This window comes from Drosophila novamexicana, unplaced genomic scaffold (genome assembly GCF_003285875.2).
Source record: "Drosophila novamexicana strain 15010-1031.04,08,12 unplaced genomic scaffold, DnovRS2.1 tig00000870-arrow-arrow-pilon, whole genome shotgun sequence".
NCBI lineage: Eukaryota > Metazoa > Arthropoda > Insecta > Diptera > Drosophilidae > Drosophila > Drosophila novamexicana.
The window spans coordinates 360263-380305 of record NW_020824830.1 but is presented as its reverse complement, the minus strand read 5'-3'; the positions used below and the strand labels follow the sequence as shown (position 1 = coordinate 380305).

Genomic DNA, 20043 nt, shown 5'->3' with positions numbered 1-20043 from the left:
AATACTGTTGCCAGATTTTGATGCCAAATTGATTTAGAGGTCAAACCATGAACAAAAAGCCAAACCTTATGAAAATCGGATGAGATTTGACTGAGTTATGGGGTTAGGAAATTTTGACTTATGTCTAATTAGGATATTTGAGGGTACAATTTTTACATGAATTTTGACCAAAAAAATTTGTTGCCAGTTTTTGATGCCAAATTGATTTAGAGGTCAAACCATGAACAAAGAGCCAAACCTTATAGAAATCGGATGAGATTTGTCCGAGTTATGGGGTTGGAAATTTTGCCTTATGTCTATATAGGATATTTGAGGGTAAAATTTTTACATGAATTTTGACCAAAAAATACTGTTGCCAGTTTTTGATGCCAAATTGATTTAGAAGTCAAACCATGAACAAAAAGCCTAACCAAACAAAAAGCCAAGCCTTATGAAAATCGGATGAGATTTGGCCCAGTTATGGGGCTGGGAATTTTTGACTTCTGTCTATATAAGTATTTTGAGGGTACAATTTTTACATGAATTTTGACCAAAAATACTGTTGCCAGATTTTGATGCCAAATTGATTTAGAGGTCAAACCATGAACAAAAAGCCAAACCTTATGAAAATCGGATGAGATTTGACTGAGTTATGGGGTTACGAAATTTTGACTTATGTCTAATTAGAATATTTGAGGGTAAAATGTTTACATGAATTTTGACCAAAAAATTTGTTGCCCGGTTTTGATGCCAAATTGATTTAGAGGTCAAACCATGAACAAAAAGCCAAACCTTATGAAAATCGGATGAGATTTAACCGAGTTATGGGGTAGGGAAATTTTGACTTATGTCTATATAGGATATTTGAGGGTATAATTTTTACATGAATTTTGACCAAAAATACTGTTACCAGTTTTTGATCCCAAATTGATTTAGAGGTCAAACCATGAACAAAAAGCCAAACCTTATGAAAATCGGATGAGATTTGACTGAGTTATGGGGCTGGGAAATTTTGACTTATATCTATATAAGTATTTTGAGGGTAAAATTTTTACATGTATTTTGACCAAAAAAATTTGTTGCCAGTTTTTGATGCCAAATTGATTTAGAAGTCAAACCATGAACAAAAAGCCAAACCTTATGAAAATCGGATGAGATTTGACCGAGTTATGGGGTTGGGAAATTTTGCCTTATGTCTATATAGGATATTTGAGGGTAAAATTTTTACATATATTTTGACTAAAAATACTGTTGCCAGTTTTTGATGCCAAATTGATTTAGAGGTCAAACCATGAACAAAAAGCCAAACCTAATGAAAATCGGATGAGATTTGACCGAGTTATGGGGTTGGGAAATTTTGACTTATGTCTAATTAGGATATTTGAGGGTACAATTTTTACATGAATTTTGACCAAAAATACTGTTGCCAGATTTTGATGCCAAATTGATTTAGAGGTCAAGCCATGAACAAAAAGCAAAACCTTATGAAAATCGGATGTGATTTGACCGAGTTATGGGGTTGGGAAATATTGCCTTATGTCTAATTAGGATATTTGAGGGTATAATTTTTACATGAATTTTGACCAAAAATACTGTTGCCAGATTTTGATGCCAAATTGATTTAGAGGTCAAACCATGAACAAAAAGCCAAACCTTATGAAAATCGGATGAGATTTGACTGAGTTATGGGGTTAGGAAATTTTGACTTATGTCTAATTAGGATATTTGAGGGTACAATTTTTACATGAATTTTGACCAAAAAAATTTGTTGCCAGTTTTTGATGCCAAATTGATTTAGAGGTCAAACCATGAACAAAAAGCCAAACCTTATAGAAATCGGATGAGATTTGTCCGAGTTATGGGGTTAGGAAATTTTGCCTTATGTCTATATAGGATATTTGAGGGTAAAATTTTTACATGAATTTTGACCAAAAAATACTGTTGCCAGTTTTTGATGCCAAATTGATTTAGAAGTCAAACCATGAACAAAAAGCCTAACCAAACAAAAAGCCAAGCCTTATGAAAATCGGATGAGATTTGGCCCAGTTATGGGGCTGGGAATTTTTGACTTCTGTCTATATAAGTATTTTGAGGGTACAATTTTTACATGAATTTTGACCAAAAAAATTTGTTGCCAGTTTTTGATGCCAAATTGATTTAGAAGTCAAACCATGAACAAAAAGGCAAACCTTATGAAAATCGGATGAGATTTGACCGAGTTATGGGGTTGGGAAATTTTGCCTTATGTCTATATAGGATATTTGAGGGTAAAATTTTTACATATATTTTGACTAAAAATACTGTTGCCAGTTTTTGATGCCAAATTGATTTAGAGGTCAAACCATGAGCAAAAAGCAAAACCTTATGAAAATCGGATGTGATTTGACCGAGTTATGGGGTTGGGAAATATTGCCTTATGTCTAATTAGGATATTTGAGGGTATAATTTTTACATGAATTTTGACCAAAAAAATTTGTTGCCAGTTTTTGATGCCAAATTGATTTAGAGGTCAAACCATGAACAAAAAGCCAAACCTTATAGAAATCGGATGAGATTTGTCCGAGTTATGGGGTTGGAAATTTTGCCTTATGTCTATATAGGATATTTGAGGGTAAAATTTTTACATGAATTTTGACCAAAAAATACTGTTGCCAGTTTTTGATGCCAAATTGATTTAGAAGTCAAACCATGAACAAAAAGCCTAACCAAACAAAAAGCCAAGCCTTATGAAAATCGGATGAGATTTGGCCCAGTTATGGGGCTGGGAATTTTTGACTTCTGTCTATATAAGTATTTTGAGGGTACAATTTTTACATGAATTTTCACCAAAAATACTGTTGCCAGTTTTTGATGCCAAATTGATTAAGAGGTCAAACCATGAACAAAAAGCCAAACCTTATGAAAATCGGATGAGATTTGACTGAGTTATGGGGTTACGAAATTTTGACTTATGTCTAATTAGGATATTTGAGGGTACAATTTTTACATGAATTTTGACCAAAAAAATTTGTTGCCAGTTTTTGATGCCAAATTGATTTAGAGGTCAAACCATGAACAAAAAGCCAAACCTTATGGAAATCGGATGAGATTTGACCGAGTTATGAGGTAGGGAAATTTTGACTTATGTCTATATAGGATATTTGAGGGTATAATTTTTACATGAATTTTGACCAAAAATACTGTTACCAGTTTTTGATCCCAAATTGATTTAGAGGTCAAACCATAAACAAAAACCCAAACCTTATGAAAATCGGATGAGATTTGACCCAGTTATGGGGTTGGGAAATTTTGCCTTATGTCTATATAGGATATTTGAGGGTAAAATTTTTACATGTATTTTGACTAAAAATACTGTTGCCAGTTTTTGATGCCAAATTGATTTAGAGGTCAAACCATAAACAAAAAGCCAAACCTTATGAAAATCGGATGAGATTTGACCCAGTTATGGGGTTGGGAAACTTTTACTTATGTCTATATAGAATATTTGAGGGTAAAATTTTTACATGAATTTTGACCAAAAAATACTGTTGCCAGTTTTTGATGCCAAATTGATTTAGAAGTCAAACCATGAACAAAAAGCCTAACCAAACAAAAAGCCAAGCCTTATGAAAATCGGATGAGATTTGGCCCAGTTATGGGGCTGGGAATTTTTGACTTCTGTCTATATAAGTATTTTGAGGGTACAATTTTTACATGAATTTTGACCAAAAAAATTTGTTGCCAGTTTTTGATGCCAAATTGATTTAGAAGTCAAACCATGAACAAAAAGGCAAACCTTATGAAAATCGGATGAGATTTGACCGAGTTATGGGGTTGGGAAATTTTGCCTTATGTCTATATAGGATATTTGAGGGTAAAATTTTTACATATATTTTGACTAAAAATACTGTTGCCAGTTTTTGATGCCAAATTGATTTAGAGGTCAAACCATGAGCAAAAAGCAAAACCTTATGAAAATCGGATGTGATTTGACCGAGTTATGGGGTTGGGAAATATTGCCTTATGTCTAATTAGGATATTTGAGGGTATAATTTTTACATGAATTTTGACCAAAAAAATTTGTTGCCAGTTTTTGATGCCAAATTGATTTAGAGGTCAAACCATGAACAAAAAGCCAAACCTTATAGAAATCGGATGAGATTTGTCCGAGTTATGGGGTTGGAAATTTTGCCTTATGTCTATATAGGATATTTGAGGGTAAAATTTTTACATGAATTTTGACCAAAAAATACTGTTGCCAGTTTTTGATGCCAAATTGATTTAGAAGTCAAACCATGAACAAAAAGCCTAACCAAACAAAAAGCCAAGCCTTATGAAAATCGGATGAGATTTGGCCCAGTTATGGGGCTGGGAATTTTTGACTTCTGTCTATATAAGTATTTTGAGGGTACAATTTTTACATGAATTTTCACCAAAAATACTGTTGCCAGTTTTTGATGCCAAATTGATTAAGAGGTCAAACCATGAACAAAAAGCCAAACCTTATGAAAATCGGATGAGATTTGACTGAGTTATGGGGTTACGAAATTTTGACTTATGTCTAATTAGGATATTTGAGGGTACAATTTTTACATGAATTTTGACCAAAAAAATTTGTTGCCAGTTTTTGATGCCAAATTGATTTAGAGGTCAAACCATGAACAAAAAGCCAAACCTTATGGAAATCGGATGAGATTTGACCGAGTTATGAGGTAGGGAAATTTTGACTTATGTCTATATAGGATATTTGAGGGTATAATTTTTACATGAATTTTGACCAAAAATACTGTTACCAGTTTTTGATCCCAAATTGATTTAGAGGTCAAACCATAAACAAAAACCCAAACCTTATGAAAATCGGATGAGATTTGACCCAGTTATGGGGCTGGGAATTTTTGACTTCTGTCTATATAAGTATTTTGAGGGTACAATTTTTACATGAATTTTCACCAAAAATACTGTTGCCAGTTTTTGATGCCAAATTGATTAAGAGGTCAAACCATGAACAAAAAGCCAAACCTTATGAAAATCGGATGAGATTTGACTGAGTTATGGGGTTACGAAATTTTGACTTATGTCTAATTAGGATATTTGAGGGTACAATTTTTACATGAATTTTGACCAAAAAAATTTGTTGCCAGTTTTTGATGCCAAATTGATTTAGAGGTCAAACCATGAACAAAAAGCCAAACCTTATGGAAATCGGATGAGATTTGACCGAGTTATGAGGTAGGGAAATTTTGACTTATGTCTATATAGGATATTTGAGGGTATAATTTTTACATGAATTTTGACCAAAAATACTGTTACCAGTTTTTGATCCCAAATTGATTTAGAGGTCAAACCATAAACAAAAACCCAAACCTTATGAAAATCGGATGAGATTTGACCCAGTTATGGGGTTGGGAAATTTTGCCTTATGTCTATATAGGATATTTGAGGGTAAAATTTTTACATGTATTTTGACTAAAAATACTGTTGCCAGTTTTTGATGCCAAATTGATTTAGAGGTCAAACCATAAACAAAAAGCCAAACCTTATGAAAATCGGATGAGATTTGACCCAGTTATGGGGTTGGGAAACTTTTACTTATGTCTATATAGAATATTTGAGGGTAAAATTTTTACATGAATTTTGACCAAAAAATACTGTTGCCAGTTTTTGATGCCAAATTGATTTAGAAGTCAAACCATGAACAAAAAGCCTAACCAAACAAAAAGCCAAGCCTTATGAAAATCGGATGAGATTTGGCCCAGTTATGGGGCTGGGAATTTTTGACTTCTGTCTATATAAGTATTTTGAGGGTACAATTTTTACATGAATTTTGACCAAAAAAATTTGTTGCCAGTTTTTGATGCCAAATTGATTTAGAAGTCAAACCATGAACAAAAAGGCAAACCTTATGAAAATCGGATGAGATTTGACCGAGTTATGGGGTTGGGAAATTTTGCCTTATGTCTATATAGGATATTTGAGGGTAAAATTTTTACATATATTTTGACTAAAAATACTGTTGCCAGTTTTTGATGCCAAATTGATTTAGAGGTCAAACCATGAGCAAAAAGCAAAACCTTATGAAAATCGGATGTGATTTGACCGAGTTATGGGGTTGGGAAATATTGCCTTATGTCTAATTAGGATATTTGAGGGTATAATTTTTACATGAATTTTGACCAAAAAAATTTGTTGCCAGTTTTTGATGCCAAATTGATTTAGAGGTCAAACCATGAACAAAAAGCCAAACCTTATAGAAATCGGATGAGATTTGTCCGAGTTATGGGGTTGGAAATTTTGCCTTATGTCTATATAGGATATTTGAGGGTAAAATTTTTACATGAATTTTGACCAAAAAATACTGTTGCCAGTTTTTGATGCCAAATTGATTTAGAAGTCAAACCATGAACAAAAAGCCTAACCAAACAAAAAGCCAAGCCTTATGAAAATCGGATGAGATTTGGCCCAGTTATGGGGCTGGGAATTTTTGACTTCTGTCTATATAAGTATTTTGAGGGTACAATTTTTACATGAATTTTCACCAAAAATACTGTTGCCAGTTTTTGATGCCAAATTGATTAAGAGGTCAAACCATGAACAAAAAGCCAAACCTTATGAAAATCGGATGAGATTTGACTGAGTTATGGGGTTACGAAATTTTGACTTATGTCTAATTAGGATATTTGAGGGTACAATTTTTACATGAATTTTGACCAAAAAAATTTGTTGCCAGTTTTTGATGCCAAATTGATTTAGAGGTCAAACCATGAACAAAAAGCCAAACCTTATGGAAATCGGATGAGATTTGACCGAGTTATGAGGTAGGGAAATTTTGACTTATGTCTATATAGGATATTTGAGGGTATAATTTTTACATGAATTTTGACCAAAAATACTGTTACCAGTTTTTGATCCCAAATTGATTTAGAGGTCAAACCATAAACAAAAACCCAAACCTTATGAAAATCGGATGAGATTTGACCCAGTTATGGGGTTGGGAAATTTTGCCTTATGTCTATATAGGATATTTGAGGGTAAAATTTTTACATGTATTTTGACTAAAAATACTGTTGCCAGTTTTTGATGCCAAATTGATTTAGAGGTCAAACCATAAACAAAAAGCCAAACCTTATGAAAATCGGATGAGATTTGACCCAGTTATGGGGTTGGGAAACTTTTACTTATGTCTATATAGAATATTTGAGGGTACAATTTTTACATGAATTTTGACCAAAAAAAAATTGTTGCCAGTTTTTGATGCCAAATTGATTTAGAGGTCAAACCATAAACAAAAAGCCAAGCCTTATGAAAATCGGATGAGATTTGACCGAGTTATGGGGTTTGGAAATTTTGACTTATGTCTAATTAGGATATTTGAGGGTACAATTTTTACATGAATTTTGACCAAAAATACTGTTGCCAGATTTTGACGCCAAATTGATTTAGAGGTCAAACCATGAACAAAAAGCCGAACCTTTTGAAAACCGGATGAGATTTGACCGAGTTATGGGGTTGGGAAATTTTGACTTATGTCTAATTAGGATATTTGAGGGTACAATTTTTACATGAATTTTGACCAAAAATACTGTTGCCAGATTTTGATGCCAAATTGATTTAGAGGTCAAACCATGAACAAAAAGCCAAACCTTATAAAAATCGGATGAGAGTTGACCGAGTTGTGGGGTTAGGAAATTTTGACTTATGTCTAATTAGGATATTTGAGAGTACAATTTTTACATGAATTTTAACCAAAAATACTGTTGCCAGATTTTGATGCCAAATTGATTTAGAGGTCAAACCATGAACAAAAAGCCAAACCTTATGAAAATCGGATGAGATTTGACCGAGTTATGGGGTTGGGAAATTTTGACTTATGTCTAATTAGGATATTTGAGGGTACAATTTTTACATGAATTTTGACCAAAAATACTGTTGCCAGATTTTGATGCCAAATTGATTTAGAGGTCAAACCATGAACAAAAAGCCAAACCTTATGAAAATCGGATGAGATTTGACCGAGTTATGGGGTTGGGAAATTTTGACTTATGTCTAATTAGGATATTTGAGGTACAATTTTTGCATGAATTTTGACCAAAAATACTGTTACCAGATTTTGATGCCAAATTGATTTAGAGGTCAAACCATGAACAAAAAGCCAAACCTTATGAAAATCGGATGAGATTTGACTGAGTTATGGGGTTAGGAAATTTTGACTTATGTCTAATTAGGATATTTGAGGGTACAATTTTTACATGAATTTTGACCAAAAAAATTTGTTGCCAGTTTTTGATGCCAAATTGATTTAGAGGTCAAACCATGAACAAAAACCCAAACCTTATGGAAATCGGATGAGATTTGACCGAGTTATGGGGTTTGGAAATTTTGACTTATGTCTAATTAGGATATTTGAGGGTACAATTTTTACATGAATTTTGACCAAAAATACTGTTGCCAGATTTTGATGCCAAAACTGATTTAGAGGTCAAACCATGAACAAAAAGCCAAACCTTATGAAAATCGGATGAGATTTGACCGAGTTATGGGGTTTGGAAATTTTGACTTATGTCTAATTAGGATATTTGAGGGTACAATTTTTACATGAATTTTGACCAAAAATACTGTTACCAGTTTTTGATCCCAAATTGATTTAGAGGTCAAACCATAAACAAAAACCCAAACCTTATGAAAATCGGATGAGATTTGACCCAGTTATGGGGTTGGGAAATTTTGACTTATGTCTAATTAGGATATTTGAGGGTACAATTTTTACATGAATTTTGACCAAAAATACTGTTGCCAGATTTTGATGCCAAAACTGATTTAGAGGTCAAACCATGAACAAAAAGCCAAACCTTATGAAAATCGGATGAGATGTGACCGAGTTATGGGGTTGGGTAATTTTGACTTATGTCTATATAGTATTTTGAGGGTACAGTTTAACATGAATTTTCACCAAAAAAATTTGTTGCCAGTTTTTGATGCCAAATTGATTTAGAGGTCAACCCATGAACAAAAAGCCAAACCTTATAAAAATCGGATGAGATTTGACCGAGTTATGGGGTTTGGAAATTTTGACTTATGTCTAATTAGGATATTTGAGGGTACAAGTTTTACATGAATTTTGACCAAAAATACCGTTGCCAGATTTTGATGCCAAATTGATTTAGAGGTCAAACCATGAACAATAAGCCAAACCTTATGAAAATCGGATGAGATTTGACCGAGTTATGGGGTTGGGAAATTTTGACTTATGTCTAATTAGGATATTTGAGGTACAATTTTTGCATGAATTTTGACCAAAAATACTGTTACCAGATTTTGATGCCAAATTGATTTAGAGGTCAAACCATGAACAAAAAGCCAAACCTTATGAAAATCGGATGAGATGTGACCGAGTTATGGGGTTGGGAAATTTTGACTTATGTCTAATTAGGATATTTGAGGGTACAAGTTTTACATGAATTTTGACCAAAAATACCGTTGCCAGATTTTGATGCCAAATTGATTTAGAGGTCAAACCATGAACAATAAGCCAAACCTTATGAAAATCGGATGAGATTTGACCGAGTTATGGGGTTGGGAAATTTTGACTTATGTCTAATTAGGATATTTGAGGTACAATTTTTGCATGAATTTTGACCAAAAATACTGTTACCAGATTTTGATGCCAAATTGATTTAGAGGTCAAACCATAAACAAAAAGCCAAACCTTATGAAAATCGGATGAGATTTGACCGAGTTATGGGGTTGGGAAATTTTGACTTATGTCTAATTAGGATATTTGAGGGTACAATTTTTACATGAATTTTGACCAAAAATACTGTTGCCAGATTTTGATGCCAAATTGATTTAGAGGTCAAACCATGACCAAAAAGCCAAACCTTATGAAAATCGGATGAGATGTGACCGAGTTATGGGGTTGGGTAATTTTGACTTATGTCTATATAGTATTTTGAGGGTACAGTTTAACATGAATTTTCACCAAAAAAATTTGTTGCCAGTTTTTGATGCCAAATTGATTTAGAGGTCAAACCATGAACAAAAAGCCAAACCTTATAAAAATCGGATGAGATTTGACCGAGTTATGGGGTTTGGAAATTTTGACTTATGTCTAATTAGGATATTTGAGGGTACAAGTTTTACATGAATTTTGACCAAAAATACCGTTGCCAGATTTTGATGCCAAATTGATTTAGAGGTCAAACCATGAACAATAAGCCAAACCTTATGAAAATCGGATGAGATTTGACCGAGTTATGGGGTTGGGAAATTTTGACTTATGTCTAATTAGGATATTTGAGGTACAATTTTTGCATGAATTTTGACCAAAAATACTGTTACCAGATTTTGATGCCAAATTGATTTAGAGGTCAAACCATGAACAAAAAGCCAAACCTTATGAAAATCGGATGAGATGTGACCGAGTTATGGGGTTGGGAAATTTTGACTTATGTCTAATTAGGATATTTGAGGGTACAAGTTTTACATGAATTTTGACCAAAAATACCGTTGCCAGATTTTGATGCCAAATTGATTTAGAGGTCAAACCATGAACAATAAGCCAAACCTTATGAAAATCGGATGAGATTTGACCGAGTTATGGGGTTGGGAAATTTTGACTTATGTCTAATTAGGATATTTGAGGGTACAATTTTTACATGAATTTTGACCAAAAATACTGTTGCCAGATTTTGATGCCAAATTGATTTAGAGGTCAAACCATGAACAAAAAGCCAAACCTTATGAAAATCGGATGAGATGTGACCGAGTTATGGGGTTGGGTAATTTTGACTTATGTCTATATAGTATTTTGAGGGTACAGTTTAACATGAATTTTCACCAAAAAAATTTGTTGCCAGTTTTTGATGCCAAATTGATTTAGAGGTCAAACCATGAACAAAAAGCCAAACCTTATAAAAATCGGATGAGATTTGACCGAGTTATGGGGTTTGGAAATTTTGACTTATGTCTAATTAGGATATTTGAGGGTACAAGTTTTACATGAATTTTGACCAAAAATACCGTTGCCAGATTTTGATGCCAAATTGATTTAGAGGTCAAACCATGAACAAAAAGCCAAACCTTATGAAAATCGGATGAGATTTGGCCGAGTTATGGGGCTGGGAAATTTTGACTTATGTCTAATTAGGATATTTGACGTACAATTTTTACATGAATTTTGACCAAAAATACTGTTACCAGTTTTTGATGCCAAATTGATTTAGAGGTCAAACCATGAACAAAAAGCCAAACCTTGAATAGTTAAAACTATTAAAAAAAACCGATAATAATAAAAAGAAATACGTAAAAGAATTGCAAGCATATTTATTTCATTATTGCAAATTAATTATGTTAACTTTTAAATACGCAGCTTAATTTTTTTTAGACTAATTGCATTGAACGAAACGGATATGCATCAAATTTTATAAGAAAACAATAATACCCTATGCAAGAGAGAGTATTGATTAAATTTGCATTTGTGAGCTGCCAAGCAGAGAAATAAATACAAAACAACATTTTAAAGGCAGTTAGCAAAGTAAAACCCTTCAACAAGTCGCAACCACTTAAAGCGCTTAAAACCGAAAACTTTTAATTTGTTTAAAAAATAATTAAAAATCGTGAGCCCAAAGACTTTTCACAATGAAGGAAACCCCTAACCAACTGCCGAGTCCTTGTGGTACGCAAATAATCTAGAGGATCTAGAGAAAAGGCGAAACGCGTCGTCCTTCATTCTGATGCCAATCGTCGCCTCGTGTCGCCTCTTGTCATGAACTCTCGATTGTTTACGCGCTTACTTTGATTTATTGAATTTATTGTTGAAAAACTCATTTGATAAATGATAAAAGTTTTTATTTGCCTATGGTAATTAAAAAATATATTTTAATCGCCTTTCGTTCTCACTGTGTGTTCCTCTTCAGTCGACTGGCTTACGAGATATATATATATCTAAATCTATATCTATATATATATATATCTGAGCTTCAACACAAAAGACGACTGAACTTTTTCTTGAAAATAAAATCAGCAAAGTAATCGAACATGTTTTGACAAGAAACGTGAAATGACTGCATAATAAATTATCTATATGAAATGGCCCTCAGTCTTCTCAAAAGTTTTATTTTCTTGCTGAGTAATTTATTGAAATAATTAAAATTTATTTAAATAATGATTGTAAGAGAAAACGGGTAAAAAATATTATATTCACGACAAAAACATGTTGATGATTAAATAATTAGCTCTTGTCAACAATAACTGAAAAAATTTAATGGCTCCCCGGACAAAACACAAAGAATTTTAATTCGACCTGACAAATTGTTCAAAAATCAAATTCATTGTCTGACTAGACATGATTTTTTATAATTATCTGCTCGTTCTGCTCCTAATTCTGATAAAACATTTATATTTGATGTCAATTCTATTTTGTTTCTTCATTTATATTGCTATGCATGTTTTAATTCATACTTTTTATATAATCTTTAGTAATCTCTGTAATCTCTATAATCTCCTCAAATATTATATAGCTTCGCCGACTCAATTATATATAATAAAACCGTTAGCATAGCTAGCACAAATTTTAATTAAAATTGTTATATAACTATTTATTAATATGAATTATTTTGTATAGGCATAGGAAAGAAAAAACAAAATGTATACAACCAGTTAACAAACGGAACCCCTGTTGACATGGCCTGAACAACATTTTCACCTTATCAATTAATTTTTTGCGCTTCTGCTTGCGCAGCAATGCGAATACCTGACCCGAATATTCACCGATATTCAATATTATCATCATGGGGAAAAACAAAAAAGGCAACATAATACACACAAATTGACCGGCTGTTATGGCACTTGGTTGCGTAACTTCGCTGTCCCATGCCCGGCGCCAAATGGAGTTCACATTTAAAATGCCTGGCCCGAAAATCAATTTAAATGCGAGAACTTCCGCTTTCTTCCGCTGCTGCTGCCTGGCCTAAGCCTGCTTAAGCGATTTGCTAATAATAGCCAAAAGCCGTAAGCTTTCCCGCCAACGATTTGTAGCCAATATGTTGAGACGGGCTGGGGTTAAGGCGCAGGAAAACGGCTCTCATTAAATATGCCTAGATGTGCGTGTGTGGGTTTGTGGAGTGCCGCCCACTTCCTTATGTTAACAGCAAGCAATTACAAATGTTATGCGTAACTGTATCTTCGGTTTGGCATGTTTCAGATCCAACTGTACGGCTGTCTGTCCGAAACACACACACGCACACACAAACATGCTTGGATCTGCGTAATCTATTATGCCGCTGAAAGTGGTAATTCCGGTCAGTAAATAACGCGCACGGCCAATGCCAGAAACAGTACACGGCTGCCCGGCTCAAAGGCGTCGATTAGATTTTAAGCCACATCGCGACGTCGCGTCGCGGCAAAAGTCAGCGAAAGGCCCAGCGAAGGACGCAAAGTACAGACAACAATAACGGCCCCAGGCTTCTGGCTCAACCGTCTATAAGTCCTGTGTTAAAAGCCATAAATCCATTGGGCCCTGCTTACATATGCGCCATTTCACACCGTTACCGTTAGACGCACACGCAAACATTTGCATATACATGCATATAAATGTGTGTAGGTGTACCAAGCGGCAGTCGCGTCCTTGCGCCCAACCCCGCCCAGTCCCGCCCCCAGGGCGCACGCAACTACAGTCAGCTATCGATAGAAGTGGCGTGCACCTTTCAGCCAAATTGCTTTCCGGTCGATTTTATATTATTTTTTTTTCCCCCCAAACAACATTTTATCAGCATTCAATTTTCTTTTCTTTTTTTTTTCGCTTGCAACAAAATTAAGCAACATTTTAAAGCCTGATTAAATCGTATACAACGTGTACGGCAATTCGTTTTTTTTTTAAGCCCGAAATAATATTGTTAAATTGCAATTTAATTAATTGTGATACTTAGTACGAGTATTCGATCATAAAATTGTTTATTATGCATGTGAAAAGCTGATTAAAGCGAAACTGAATTTTCAAAAGTTGAAAGAGAATAAAATCAAATAGCAAAAAATGTTGCATATTTCAATATTCCATTCGACAAGACCTATAATATTTTAAATATATTTGCTTCGAGTACGAACATCAATAAAATTCTATTAAAGTGTATTATAAATTGGAAACGGCATTGTCCGAGAATCACGTGTAAATTTCAGTTTTCAGCTTGGCATGCCGAAATTTAAGCCAATTTTCATACAATTCAATCAATTTATCTCAGAGATATATGTTATAGTAGTGCGATATAGACGGGATATAACTTATTGGTAAGCTGCACAGTGAAGTTCGTTATTGTTGAGATAAGTTCGAGTATTTCAAACATAAACTAAATAATTACATAAGTCTTGAACAAAATATGTTTGCATTGAGCTCGGCTAAGATGCCTTCAAAACCAAAAGAATCTAATTACATTTTTGCCGATTGTCCCTGTATATTATATTATATCTCACTATAAAATACAACGATATAGCAGCAATATTATCCATGATTATTATTATTACAAGTAGACTGTAATATCGACCTGGATATTCTTAGTAATTTTTAAGGTCGATCATTTTTTCCTTATCTATCTAAGTCCTTAGTACATGATAGTCCTCTATCCATGATGTAAGCTATTATCAAGATAATTTCAAAGCTAGTAAATAGAGTAGTTTGCATGAAAGAAAATGGATAGAAAGATAGATAGATATACATATAATAGATTATATTTAACTTAGATTTTATAAGTACTCTATAAAGTAGATGATGTTTCGCTCATCTAATTTAATCCTGAAAACATGCTAGTCTTCGATCCATGGTATATGTAAGCCAATATTAAGCTATGTTCAAGGCTGATAGAGTATTTAAATAAGCAAGTAATCTTATTTACTTTTTTCAATATATAATGTAAAAGGTATTCACGTAAATTACAAGCCTAACTCAGAAAGCATGGACATATATCAAGCCTACGCACAACCTAATGGCACCACCTCTCGAAAACTATTAATGTCTGTGGCCAAAACACACACAAAAGGCCACGTTAACAGTTTTGACAGTTTTCAATTTGGTTAGCAGACAAATTAAAAATGGTTCGAGACCGACGACGACAAAACGTCGCCAGCTGCGGCTTCGAAAGCCTACGAAACACGCGAAAATAACAATTGATGGGGCCGAGAAGGCGGTAGGGGTCGTTGCGGGATGGGAGATGGGGCAATGGAGTGGGAGGCAGGGCAGACAAGCAGAAGCTGTTCACTGGGAAAACCATATAACGAATATTTGTCAATTTTGTCGTTGTTAGCTGCCCAAAACACTGTCTGGCCTGGCCTGGCTCTGGGGTCGATTTCGTCGGAGACTCTTTGACTCTGGTTCGAGGTCGGGGACCCGTCTGTGCCGCCAACAGACGCTGAAGCCTAACCAATTCGTGCGTTTTGTTTGGCAGCCATTGAAGTAGTTTTGGCTGCTGATTAGAATCGCACACGCACACAACTCACACACACATGGCACACACACACACTGGGGAGTACCCAGAATGTTTTGTGCGAGGTGCACATCATAAACATAAAAGTGAAACGGCAAAAGTAGTGACAGCGACACATAAATACGTTTACATATAACAACAAATGCTCTCTTTTTATTATTATTTAATATTTCTAGCATTTTATGAAATTTTAGCTATACACGCACACACACACACACACGCACGCACATATGGACAACAGCGGCAATTGGGATGTTTTTGCGTACAGCTGCGACGTCTTTCATTTGTTTTCACTCATGTCTCCAGGTCCCCATGACATTATCGGGCACGCATGTGTCAACTGCCGACGCCAGTGTCGCCGCTGACGACAAACAGGACGAGGACGAGGACGAAAGGCGGGGACTGGAACAAGGACGTGAATGGTGACGGGGACGGGGTACGACGTCAGCGACATTCACAAATATACAAAAAGGTATAATAATAAAAACCAATAAAAATGACAAATAAAAAGATTTATGTTATTTATATAAATGTTTGTGTGTGTGCGCCGGCTTGTGTGTGTGTGTGTGTGTGTGTGTGTGTGTGTGTGTGTGTGTGAAGCAACCATTCCATTCTCTACTTTAATATCGTTTTTTATACATTTCAAAAAAAAACACTTATGCATATTCCTGCGTGACACTCGCCTTTGTTCTTTTTAAGTGTAAGTTATAAATACAAAGACAGAGTAAGTTAACAAGTCAACATTTATGAATAAAATTAAACCATTTCCGATCTGTAGAACATTTAAATCTAGCCGTACTACCTTTAACATTAACAATCTTACCTTGATACTATATTAAGCCCGCATTTTTCAGCCAAGAGGAATGGGCTTGCGTAAACTGAAAAACCTTTGACCCTCGTTTTTTAATCAACTTTCAACTCACGGATGTGCGTCAGGACAAATCGTTTTCTATATTTAAGCATAATTTAAATCAATCAAAGCTTTTAAATGTGAAAAAATTAAGCTATTTTCCTGGGACATAAACACGAAAATATGTAATTCATTGAGTTGAAGCTCATGTGAATATTAACTGTTTTGACAGTGTTTATGAGAAATCCCCTAATCGTGATTAGTCTATATATTCTTAACTATTTTACTTTTAAGACGTCTAGTTGTTTTGCAAACTCAGAGAATAAGTATTAACACAATAAGAATAAGTATTAGACAACTTGGACATACTATTATTTATAAGTATGCATATACGGACCTCCTCATCTTTAATTGGAACTTTAACTTGAACTAGAAACTAAGCTATCTCAAAAATTTAGTAAAATTTCGAAGAATGTAACGAAACAGCTTACTTCGACCTTGATCCATCTTTGGATAAGTCAGATGAGTTCTATGTTGTCAATTTTTATATGAAAACAATGCATTTAATTGCCTGTATGATTTATGCATTAAATACAAACAAATCATATATTATACACGTTCAAATTTGCTTTTAAGCATTCCGTTTAAAGAGTTACTTTGCGATGTGTGTTCCGAGATAAGAAAACAACAAGAAAATTAAAATGTACAAAGCAAAATGTTTTTTCAACATGTGCGCTCCGAAAAACAGAGAGACCGAAACAACAAATAATAAATGGGGACAATATGCAAATGCGATTGTGTAGCATACTTCTCGGGGCGCAAAAGTTGAATGTGGGTAATAAGCTTCGAGGAAACGCACAGGAAAGCACCTGCATCTGATAATTATATAAACTGCCTGAAACAGGGTGCTCAGTGACACAGAAAGAATGTCTATGGGCTGAGCAATTCTGGTTTAAATACAAGTTACATAAATAGAAAAAACACACAATTTGTGTTGGAGCTGGAAATCCAAATAATTTTTTGTATTAACCGAACTTTAAGTGAAGCCCGTTGTCCAAAAAACAGCTAAGCTGTAATCTGAAACAAACCATCTATTTTTCAAAAATGGAGAAGCTTAAAGCAAACACTATCTATAAAAGAACCAGACCCAAAGCATAAATAGTGTGTATGTTTATTAAAAAGCTTAGATTAGAACTATAATCTATCTGTCCTGACTAACAAAACGTATGAAGCTGACATATTTACTAAATCTCAGTTTGACCTCAAAGTAAATTCTAGGACGAAGCTTGCTACCCCAACGGTAGCTAAAGTTTGTATAATAAGGGTCGAAGAAAACACAGCCATATAATTGTACATAGGCTAAATTTCGAATATATTGTTCCCTATGGAAAATCCCTATTATGTATCGCCATAGGACGAAATAAGACGAAAAATTGAATTTTTAAAACAAATTCTGTTTTCCAACATTTTAGCCAGGACTCAACATTTACGAATTACACTATTCTCACATATCTATGAAGCCATTCGACAAATGTCTTCAAGAGTATTAAAGCCTCTGTGTGTCGAGGAAAGCTTTTCTCGTGCTTTCTCTTTACTCTTATTAGCGCCATACTGGCTTACCCTCCACCGTTTTTTTATGTATCTTTTTGAGAGCAACATTTTAAATTGACTTCCTTTAAACGTTGTATTCCTTTGCTGCAGGTTTCTTTTAAAAGTGTTTTTCCCACAGAATACAGCATAAGTCCCAAGCAGCTGACGGTTTCAGAAATACGCAGCTGAAACTGAAGCTTGGAATTTGTGGAGCTGGCAAGTTGCATTGTGCCCGAAATGTGCTTCAATGAGCATCAATATCAATTTACTCTTGCACAGAGGCAAGGCGAGTATTGTCATTAAGAAATTTGTTTATTTTTCATTTGTACAGCGCCTCAGCTTTGAAAGCGAAATAAATACAAACAACAGCGGCAGCAGACAGATGCCAACATCGAGTTTCATCTTGTTATTGGCACACAAATAGCAAATCGTGACATCTGACATATTTCTCTCAACGAATTTGTGTCGAGCAGTAGCCCGCCAATTTCTAGTATGGTAGTGTTTGCTTGTCATTTCACATTTTTATTGGAACGAGTAGCGAACTTGGCGCCAGATTGTTTCAATCTCTCAATATGTCGTCCCTGCTGGACCCCTTGCGAGCTGCTTTCTGTGCATTTGCTTAGTCAGCTCCAAATAAGAACATATTCATGTGGAATATATAGCAATTCGAGGTAAATAAGTGGACATGTTCTGATCAGTTGCCAATCAGGACATAAGATCTTTAAGGAGTGCAATTATAAGCCAGTAAAAGTTTGATCTAACCGACTGGGAGATACCCTCAAACCTGCCGAGCTACCCTCACAAAAATTTGAGCTGTTTTAATATATACCAAAAGACGAAAACAGACACTCAACAGCAGGGTATGTGCTTCTTCTTCCATCAGCTAAAGTTCCGTGTTTATTGTCCGATCTTTATGAGACTCTTAGACCATATATATATTGCATTCGAATGTGTTAAGAATTTCAAGTACCTTGGATCTGTCTACACCTGTCTATATACTAAAACTGATATCTTTATATTGGCATCAATTTCATCGATCATTAGAAACAAGCTCGATATTTCTTGTAATAGAAATGCCTAGCATAAGATTTTCGAGTATCTGGGTCTCATAGTCTCTGAGCTCGACAGACAGACGGATATAGCGAGATCGGCGCGAGGCCGAGGCCGATCAAGACATTATTTCTTTCCTTGATGGAGTCGTAGATTCCACCTTATAAATTTTCACAGGCATTTTCCTTTTTTACCCAATCTCAATGAGTACAGTGACAAATGGATTGTTAATAAATTTAGGTCCAAATAATGAAGGTCAGGATTCAATTAACATGCTGTTCGTCTTTATCGATATCCATATTTGGAAATTGGGTCATTTATTTGTAATTTAAAACCAAAACTGTGTAAGAAATTGTATGAAATATGGAAAAATCTCACACTTTTAATATTTATTTGTCTATCAGTATTCCACAGATGCAAACAAATAGTTCATGCACATTTTAAGATCAAGCTACATTAACGTGCAACTGAAATAATGTGTAAATGTAAATATTGAAAGAGCATAAGAAAACCAACATTAAAAATCTCCTTAAAACATAATAATAAAAGCAAACAAACAACAAATTGGATGTGTAAGTACACTCAGTACACATATCGATTTTGCAGGATGACTCAAACTGAACTAAACCCAATCAAGCAACCTGTTAAAGCCCACCTTCCATGATTTCGAAGTCAAGAAGGAAACAAATAATAAACAAATAAAGTATAAAAATCATGAATTGTGCAAACAGCAAAAACAATCATATAAATGTATTCCACATACATGTGTGCATAAAAAGTTATGAACATGTGTAAGGCGAGCCGGCTTATGGATCGGCAGAATAAAGCAGAGCTAAAAGACAACAAAGTGTTATTGTATATAACTATATACATGCGCCTTCCTCATAATTAGCTAGATATATGCTTGCACTCGTAGGCTAAAGTGGGGCACAGCTAAACCAGGTGAAAGGGGCCGCGAAAAGTTAGCATACCACAGACCAGAAGCCGTATGTCTGATGGTGGCCAACTATGAGATGTTGGAAAGTATTAGAAAATATCTTCAATATATTTTAAATTACATTTCAAATAGCCGTGTTGAAGTTTGGTTAAGATATCTTGAAGTACACAAAATGTTTCTATACTTTTCGG

General features: G+C 34.5%; 1 long non-coding RNA gene across 1 annotated transcript; it reads left to right on the top strand.

The window, feature by feature from the left end:
* Positions 1-18200: 18200 nt before the first annotated feature.
* On the top strand, positions 18201-19684 carry LOC115764716. The gene is made up of 3 exons (XR_004018038.1): positions 18201-18536; positions 19156-19259; positions 19320-19684. It is a non-coding gene; the product is annotated as an uncharacterized LOC115764716 (long non-coding RNA).
* The last annotated feature ends 359 nt before the right edge of the window (positions 19685-20043 follow it).